Source organism: Mobula birostris, chromosome 28, assembly GCF_030028105.1.
Source record: "Mobula birostris isolate sMobBir1 chromosome 28, sMobBir1.hap1, whole genome shotgun sequence".
In the NCBI taxonomy this organism is placed as follows: Eukaryota; Metazoa; Chordata; class Chondrichthyes; order Myliobatiformes; family Myliobatidae; genus Mobula; species Mobula birostris.
The window spans coordinates 5,713,203-5,722,469 of record NC_092397.1 but is presented as its reverse complement, the minus strand read 5'-3'; the positions used below and the strand labels follow the sequence as shown (position 1 = coordinate 5,722,469).

At 45.1% G+C, this 9,267-nt stretch overlaps 1 non-coding gene across 1 annotated transcript; it reads right to left on the bottom strand.

Annotated features, from left to right (window-relative positions):
• Positions 1-1,934: 1,934 nt before the first annotated feature.
• Positions 1,935-2,016, bottom strand: trnas-gcu (transfer RNA serine (anticodon GCU)). The gene has a single exon. It is a non-coding gene; the product is annotated as a tRNA-Ser (tRNA).
• Positions 2,017-9,267: the final 7,251 nt, after the last annotated feature.

The window sequence follows — 9,267 nt, the reverse complement described above, 5'->3', positions numbered from 1 at the left end:
GAACGCCTGCGGGGAAATGCATCCCCGGGCGACGCATACGGACGTCGACTGTGAGATTCCCGAGTCTGTATGGCTTGACCCCGAAAGGGTTAACCTCACTGCGCCTGAGGTCTCCCTGCCCTGTTGTTGAAACAGGCAATTGTTCTTGCGGCGGAAACACTGATAAATCCATACCAGTGACTAAACATCGCAGATAATCTACGTGCAGCCAGCCGAGAAGTGTTAATGATCGAGTTTGAAAGCAAACTTCACTAAATCAACAATCACACCTTGGTTTTCCATTAGCTCTTGGGCCATTAACAACACACGGCAGCCTAAATATCTGATGCTTCTCTAAACTACTCTATAGACTGCTTAGAATTTCCTTATCACATAGCCCTCTATTTTTCTACGCTCCGTGTACCTATCCAAAAGTCTCTTAAAAGACCCTATTGTATCCGCCTCCACCACCATTGCCGGCAGCCCATTCCACGCACTCACCTCTCTCTGTGTGAAAAACTTACCCCTGACATCTCCTCTGTACCTACTCCCCAGCACCTTAAACCTGTGTCCTCTCGTGTTAGCCATTTCAGCCCTGGGAAAAAGCCTCTGACTATCCACACGATCAACGCCTCTCATCATCTTATACACCTCCATCAGGTCACCTCTCATCCTCCATCGCTCCAAGGAGAAAAGGCCGAGTTCACTCAACCTATTCTCATAAGGCATGTTCTCCAATCCAGGCAACATCCTTGTAAATCTCCCCTGCACCCTTTCTATAGTTTCCACATCCTTCCTGTAGTGAGATGACCAGAATTGAGCACGGTACTCCAAGTGGGGTCTGACCAGGGTCCTATACAGCTCCAAAATTACCTCTCGGCTCTTACTCAATCCCATGATTGATGAAGGCCAATGCACCATATGCATTCTTAACAACACTGTCGAACTGCGTAGCAGCATTGAGTGTCCTATGGACTCAGACCCCAAGATCCCTCTGATCCTCCACACTGCCAAGAGTCTTACCATTAATATTATATTCTGCCATCATATTTGACCTACCAAAATGAACCACCTCACACTTATTTGGGTTGAACTCCATCTGCCACTTCTCAGCCCAGTTTTGCATCCTATCAATGTCCCGCTGTAACCTCTGACAGCCCTCCAGACTATCCACAACATCCCCAACCTTTGTGTCGTCAGCAAATTTACTAACCCATCCCTCCACTTGCTCATCCAGGTCATTTATAGAAGTCACAGAGAGAAGGGGTCCCAGAACAGATCCCTGAGGCACACCACTGGTCGCCGACCTCCATGCAGAACATGACCCATCTACAACCACTCTTTGCCTTCTGTGGGCAAGCCAGTTCTGGATCCACAAATCAATGTTCCCTTGGATCCCATGCCTCCTTACTTTCTCAATAAGCCTTGCATAGGGTAGCTTATGAAATGCTTAACCGGATACAAAGGCCGTTGTTGTTTGCATACCAGGCGGTACTCGCTCCTCCTGCTTGTCAAAGTCTTAGACGACACGCCGGATCGAGGAGACTTCTGAGAAAGTTAGGGCGCTGCCCCCTGTGCCTCGTTGATAATGGCAATTACGTACCGGGCCTACGGCAAATTCCGCGGAATGCTCAGACTGAGGAAATTAAAAGTTGCCGACTCTCTCCCCACCCCAATCCTCCGCTGAGGACTGGCCCATGAAGTCAGCAACCCGCTGCTCGGTCTTGCGGGCGTTGGTATTATTCTTCAGAAGTCGCCGGTGAAACGTTGCTGTTTTAAAAGTAAAGAGTTTCAGAACTTTCCCCTGTTACCCCGTGGAACTTTATATGCTCTCCCGATTAATTTAGAGTTGGATTTATTAAATTATGATTTAATTTAATTTAAGCGTTATTTTAAGTTTTCTCCCCCAGCAAACAAAAGTTTAGGGATGTGTCGGGCAGTGGTAATAAAGATGCCGACGAGGATGGGATTCGAACCCACGCGTGCAGAGCACAATGGATTAGCAGTCCATCGCCTTAACCACTCGGCCACCTCGTCACACACGCACCAACTCGCGGCTCCGCGTTCCATGAACGTGCGCGCCGTCACCCGCCGACGTCACAGCGGCAGCTCGATACATTGTTGCCCCGTCGCAACATTCCACCCTTTGAAGCACCCGCGCTTTTGCGGCCGTCTCCGTCCTAATGAATCTACTTCGATACAGCGCAGAAACAGGCCTTTCGGCCCGTCTAGTCCGCTTCTCCTCCCTTGCGGGGGTGGGGGGAGGGTCAGACACCCTGAGCCAATAGGCTGGTCCTGGACTTATTTCCATCTGGCATAATTCACATATTATTCTTTAATTATTTATGGCTTTATATTGCTATATTTATACTCCATTCTTGGTTGGTGCAACTGTAACGAAACCCAGTTTCCCTCGGGATCAATAAAGTTCCTGAGGAGACTGAGGTCCTTTAACATCTGCCGGACGATGCTGAGGATGTTCTACGAGTCTGTGGTGGCCAGTGCAATCATGTTTGCTGTTGTGTGCTGGGGCAGCAGGCTGAGGGTAGCAGACACCAACAGAATCAACAAACTCATTCGTAAGGCCAGTGATGTTGTGGGGATGGAACTGGACTCTCTGACGGTGGTGTCTGAAAAGAGGATGCTGTCCAAGTTGCATGCCATCTTGGACAATGTCTCCCATCCACTACATAGTGTACTGGGTGGGCACAGGAGTATATTCAGCCAGAGACTCATTCCACCGAGATGCAGCACAGAGCGTCATAGGAAGTCAATCCTGCCTGTGGCCATCAAACTTTACAACTCCTCCCTCGGAGGGTCAGACACCCTGAGCCAATAGGCTGGTCCTGGACTTATTTCCTGGCATAATTTACATATTACTATTTAACTATTTATGGTTCTATTACTATTTATTATTTATGGTGCAACTGTAACGAAAACCAATTTCCCCCGGGATCAATAAAGTATGACTATGATTATGACTAGGATCAATAAAGTATGTCTATCTATCTATCTATCTTCGGACTGTTATCCCGCCTGATCCCATCGACCCGCACCCAGACTCTAGCACTCCATGGACCTCCTGTCACTGTACTTTTGCAAACCCCCTTAAATGTTGCAATCCACCACTCAAACCACACTCTCACCAGCCTCTGAGTGAAGATACTGTACTCCCCCTAAATATTTCACCTTTCACCCTTAATACCAGTTTTACCCAATCTGAGTTGCCCCTCATAATTCTGTATACCTCTATCACATCTCCCCTTAACCCATGACCTCTGGTTGTTGTCTCACCCAACCCCAGTGCTCGCATTAACCCTGTCCATACCCCCTCAAAGTTTTGTATGCCTCTGCTCTCCTAAACTTCAGGGATTAAAGTCCTGACCTAGTCAACCTTTTCCCCTGCTTCCAAACCTTTTCAAGATATTGCACAGTGGGATGGGGAGAAGACTAGAATTTTATCGATTCTTCAAACAAGGATTAAAAATTCTCTTGCGAGAACAAAGTGCTCAAAACAGTGTCAAATGAAACAGTTGCTTCTACTAACGGTCTCATTACCCATGTTATTTGGTCTACATATAAATTAATTTACATAAATTGGTATAAATTATGATAAGATATATACACAGAATAGAATAGAAATAGAGGAATTTCTGTGAAATTCTTTGTCATAGGCGGCTGTGAAGGACAAGTCTTTATAGGTAGAGGTTGATAGATTCTTCTTTGGTCAGGGCACGAAGGGATAACGGGAAATTGGGGCTGAGAGGGAGATTGGATCAGCCACGATGAAATGGCGGAGCAGACTCGATGGGCCAAATGGCCTAATTCCACTCCTATATCCACAGCCGCAAAATAACAAGTTTTACGACATATGCCAGTGATACTAAACCCGATTTTATTTAAGAAAAAAAAATAGACTCTTATACTAGTGGGACCTAGTCCGTAAGTCCCCCTCTTCGGTGCCTTCTCCCACTATACCTAGATAGGCTTCTCCCCTCTGGAGTGTAGGAGCTGGGGGTGGGGGGTGTATCCAATATGAGGGATACTCGCACAGACAGGGTGAATGTTATCATCCCTCCGCCCACCCTGCCACCCGCTCCCCCGGAAAAGGAATCTGAAACTAGAGAACATGGATTTAAAGTGAAAGAGAAAAATGTAAATGGGACCTGAGGGGAAATGGCTTTTATTTCTATCTGTGCAGGCATATTTATCTCTCTCTCTATCTACTTATCTGTGTATCTAACTTCTTTCTATGTATGTTCTACCTATCTGTGTATCTATCTTCTATGTATCTATGTATCTAACTCCTATCTATGTCTGTATCTATTTATCTGTGTATCTAACTTCTATCTATGTATGTATCTATTTATCTATGTATCTAACTTCTCTCTATGTATGTATCTATTTATCTGTGTATCTAACTTCTATCTATGTATGCATCTGTTTATCTATGTATCTAACTTCTATTTATCTATCTTCTATCTCTTGATCTATCTATTTATCTGTGTATCTATCTATTTATGTATGTATGTATGCATTTCTATTAATGTATGTCTATAGGGAAAGGTTGAGTAGGCTAGGATCCTGGCAAACTTCTATAGATGTGTAGTGGAAAGTGTGTTGACTGGCTGCATCACAGCCTGGTATGGGAACACCAATGCCCTTGAACGGAAAATCCCACAGAAAGTAGTGGATTGGACCCAGGACATCACGGGTAAAGCTGTCCCAACCATTGAGCACATCTACATGAAACGCTGTCGTAGGAAAACAGCATCCATCATCAGAGACCCCCACCACCCAGGCCATGCTCCTTTCTCACTGCTGCCATCAGGTAGAAGGTACAAGAGCCTCAGGACTCACACCACCAGGTTCAGGAACAGTTACCATCGACCTTCAGGCTCTTGAACAAAAGGGGATAACTACACTCACTTAGGGACTTTTTTATCTTGTTATTTCATGCTCGTTATTTATTACTGTACTGAGCCGGGACGCATCCAGACAAAATGCTTTTAAGACCATAAGATGTTAGAGCAGGATTAGGCCATTTGACCCATCGAGTCTGTTCCGCCATTTCGTTGTGGCTGATCCAATTTGCCTCTCAGCCCCCAGTCTCCTACCTTCTCCCTGTATCCCTTCATTCCCTGACCAACCATGAATCTATCGACCCCCAGTGACCGTGGTGGTGGATAAAAATTGGCAAGGGGCGACAGGGGACATGCTGGACTCCTTTAGCCTCTGGGGGATGTGGAGGCATTGGTGAGATATTTCGGCTGCAGCGTCCACGCTCTTGGACCAGGCTCGGCTGTTGGTGACGTTCATTCCTAGGGACGTGACTCTCTCGGCCTGAACACCACTGATGTAGACAGGAATGTGTTCACTTCCCCACCACCCCCACCCCACCCCCCCCCCCGTTTCCTGGAGGAAAAAACTGCTCACTCGATTCCATGTTACTCAGCTCTCTGCCGCCTTCCTGTGTTCTGACTCATTGTAGCTGGAGACTGTTGTGACTGACTCTGATTATGGTGACACTTCCCTCAGCCCCTCAAGCAGGAATCATACTCGAGACACTCTTGGAAGAGGAGGCCTGCTCCACCCAATATTACACGACATTTTTCATGCCCCAAAAGATCACAGCTCAAAGTTCACCGTGTACAACCCTGAGATTCGTTTTCCAGCGGGCGTACTCAGCAAACCTGTAGAACAGTAACTGTAAACAGGATCGATGAAAGATCAGCCAGAAACTGTGCCAATGCAAATATAAACAAATAACGAGAACAGGAGATAAAGAGTCCTTAAAGTGAGATCATTGGTTGTGGGAACATCTTAATGGATGGGCAAGTGAGTGTAGTTATCCCCTCTTGTTCAGGAGCCTGATGGTCGATGGTAACTGTTCTTGAACCTGAGACTCCTGTACCTTCTACCTGATGGCAGTGGTGAGAAGAGAGCGCGGCCTGGGTGGTGGGGGTCTCTGATGATGGATCACAAACCAAAGAAGATCCGCAGATGCTGGAAATCCAAAGCAACACACACAAAATGCCAGGGGGGAGCTCAGCAGGCCGGGCAGCGTCGACAGAAAAGAGTGAACAGTTGACATTTCAGGCCGAGACCTTCCAGCAGGACTGGAGAAAGGAAGATGAGAAATAGATCCATTTCTGATGACGGATGCTGCTTTCCCACGATGGCATTTTTAATTTCATTTTCATTTTTAAATCTTTTTATTAATTATTATTGAAAATCGGCAACAAAAAAGTACATTAAAAAATCAAGTCAATATATCAATATGTATAATAAGAGTCAAACTATTAACCAAGCTAAACAATATATCAATAATAATAATTTTTTAAAAAACAAAATGTTAAACCTTTTTTTTGGGAAAAAGAACCCCTACTAACTAAAACAGAAAAAAAAACCCAGCTAACAAAAAAAAAACAAGAAAAAAAAACCCAGCTAACAAAAAAAAAAACAAGAAAAAAAACCCCAGCTAACAAAAAAAAAGAAGAAAAAAAAAAACCCATTTGGAGCACAAACCCGGTGTTATACGCCATACAAACTTCTATAAAAAAAGACATCAATCCGCCAACCAAATCCACTTACCCAAGAATCAGAAGGGAACCATCTTAATTAAATCAAGTCAAATGATAGTAGCGGGCAAAAGAGCCCCACCTTTTCTCAAAGTCAAATCGAGGATCAAAAGTTCGACCTGATTTTTTCCAAACTAAGACATAACATCACCTGAGAGAACAATTGTATCAAAGTGGGAGCAGAGACATCTTTCCACTTTAATAAAATAGCCCTTCTAGCCAATAGTGTGACAAATGCAATTACATGTTGGTCTGATATAGAAATGCCGTGAATATATTGAGGGATTATACCAAACAAAACTGTCAATTTATTAGGTTGTCAATTAATTTTTAAAGCTTTAGGAATTGTAGAAAAAACAGATTTCCAAAACTGTTTCAATACAGAACACGACCAAAACATATGTGTCAATGTAGCGGTCTCAGGTTTACATCTATCACACTGACTATTAACATTAGGAAATATTTTAGACAATCTCTCCTTTGTCAAATAATAACGATGTACAATTTTAAACTGAGTTAAAGAATGGCTGGCGCAAAACGAAGAAGGGTTAACCAACTTCAAAATTCGCAACCAATCCTCTGTAATCAAGGTCATGTTACGCTCTCTTTCCCAATCTTGCTTAATCTTAAACAGAGGATAATTATCCTGCTGTAATAGTAAATTATAAATTTTCCCAATAAAACCTTTCACTAAAGGGTTCATTTTTAAAGATGGCGTTTCATGCAGATGTGCTCAATGGTCAGGAGGGTTTTACGGTGATGGACTGGGCCGAATCCTCTACTTTTTTCAGGACTTTCCATTCAAAGGTGCTCTGACACCAGAATGTAATGCAGCCAGTCTATATACTTTCCACCACAAGGGTAACTACAGGGCAATTCTATAATGACAATTTATTGACAAAACCCCTGGTTTCCTCAGTTGCCTAAGTCTAGGGACGACAACCTCCGGCCCCGCCAAACCTATGGCTGTGAGGTGCACTCCCACGCAAAACCCCTGTTTGTGTCGATGCTGTGTCATTTGCTACACTACATTGATTGGCCTTATCTCAAAGGATAACAAGATGGCCTACAGGGAAGAAGTCATCTCTCTGACACAGTGGTGTCAAGAAAACAACCTCTCCCTCAATGTCGCAAAAGCAAAGGAGCTGGTTGTGGATTACAGGAGGAATGGAGATGGGCTAACCCCTATGGACATCAATGGATCTGGGGTTGAGAGGGTGAACAGCTCTAAGTTCCTCGGCATCCACATCACTGAGGATCTCACGTGGTCTGTACACACCAGCTGTGTGGTGAAAAAGGCACAATAGTGCCTCTTTCACCTCAGACGGTTGAAGAAGTTTGGTGTGGGCCCCCAAATCCGAAGGACCTTCTACAGGGGCACAATTGAGAGCATCCTGACTGGCTGCACCACTGCCTGGTATGGGAACTGTACTTCCCTTAATCGCAGGACTCCGCAGAGAGTGGTGCGGACAGCCCAGCACATCTGTAGATGTGAACTTCCCACTATTCAGGTCATTTAAAGAGACAGGTGTGTAAAAAGGGCCCGAAGGATCATTGGGGACCTGAGACACCCCAGTCACAAACTGTTCCAGCTGCTACCACCTGGGAAACGGTACCACAGCATGGGGTGTGGGGGCAAAGAAGACAGAGGGAGAAAGGAGGGAGATAGAGAGGAGAAAGAGAGAGGGCAGAGGACAGGGAGGTTCAGAGGGAGAGAGAGAGAGGAGAAAGAGAATGTGTGAGAGAGAGAGAGAGAGAGAGAGAGAGAGATAGGGAGAGGGAGAACGAGAATGAACCATCTTTCTTTAGATTCCCTTGTCTTCACTCATTCCCCAGGACATAAGAAGCATCGGACAGCCCAGTACGTCACGGGCACGTCCCTCCCCACCATCAGTCATATCTACAGGTGGCGTTCCCTCAAGGAGGCAGCTTCTTCATCAAAGATGCCCACCACCCGGCCCATGCCATCTTCTCACAGTCCCGTCGGGCAGGAGAGACAGAAGCCTGAAGACCCCACACCACCCAGTTCAGGAACAACCTCCTTCCTTCAACTACTCAAAGCTCAAAGCAAATTTATTATCAAAGTACATATATGTCACCATATACAATCCTGAGATTAATTCTCTTGTAGGCATACTCAATAAATTCATAATAGAATAATAACCATAATAGAATTAGCAAAAGACCACGCCAACTTGGGCGTTCAACCAGGGTGCAAAAGACACCAAACTCTGCAAACAAACAAACAAACAAATAAATATATATATATATATCAAGGATATGAGATGAAAAGTCCTCGAAAGTGAGTTCATAGTTCAGTGAGTGAAGTTATCCCCTCAGGTTCAGGAGCCTGATGGTTGAGGGGTAATAACTGGTCCTGAACCTGGTGGTGCGAGTCCTGAGGCTCCTGTACCTCCTTCCTGATGGCAGCAGCGAGAAGAGAGCATGTCCTGGGTGGTGGGGTTCTCTGATTTAGATCTTGATCCAATCAGCACAACTCAAATCACCACAGTTTAGCAACGCAGTGACCACTTTCATCTCAACTTGGACTTTGTTGTTCCAAGGCACACGAAACGCCGGGAGAACACAGCAGATCAGGCAGCATCTCTGGAGGGGAATAAACCATCAATATTTTGGGTCGAGACCTATGTTCCCTCTAAGTTGTGCGTGTGCGCACGCACACACATTTTTCACAGCGCACAAAGGA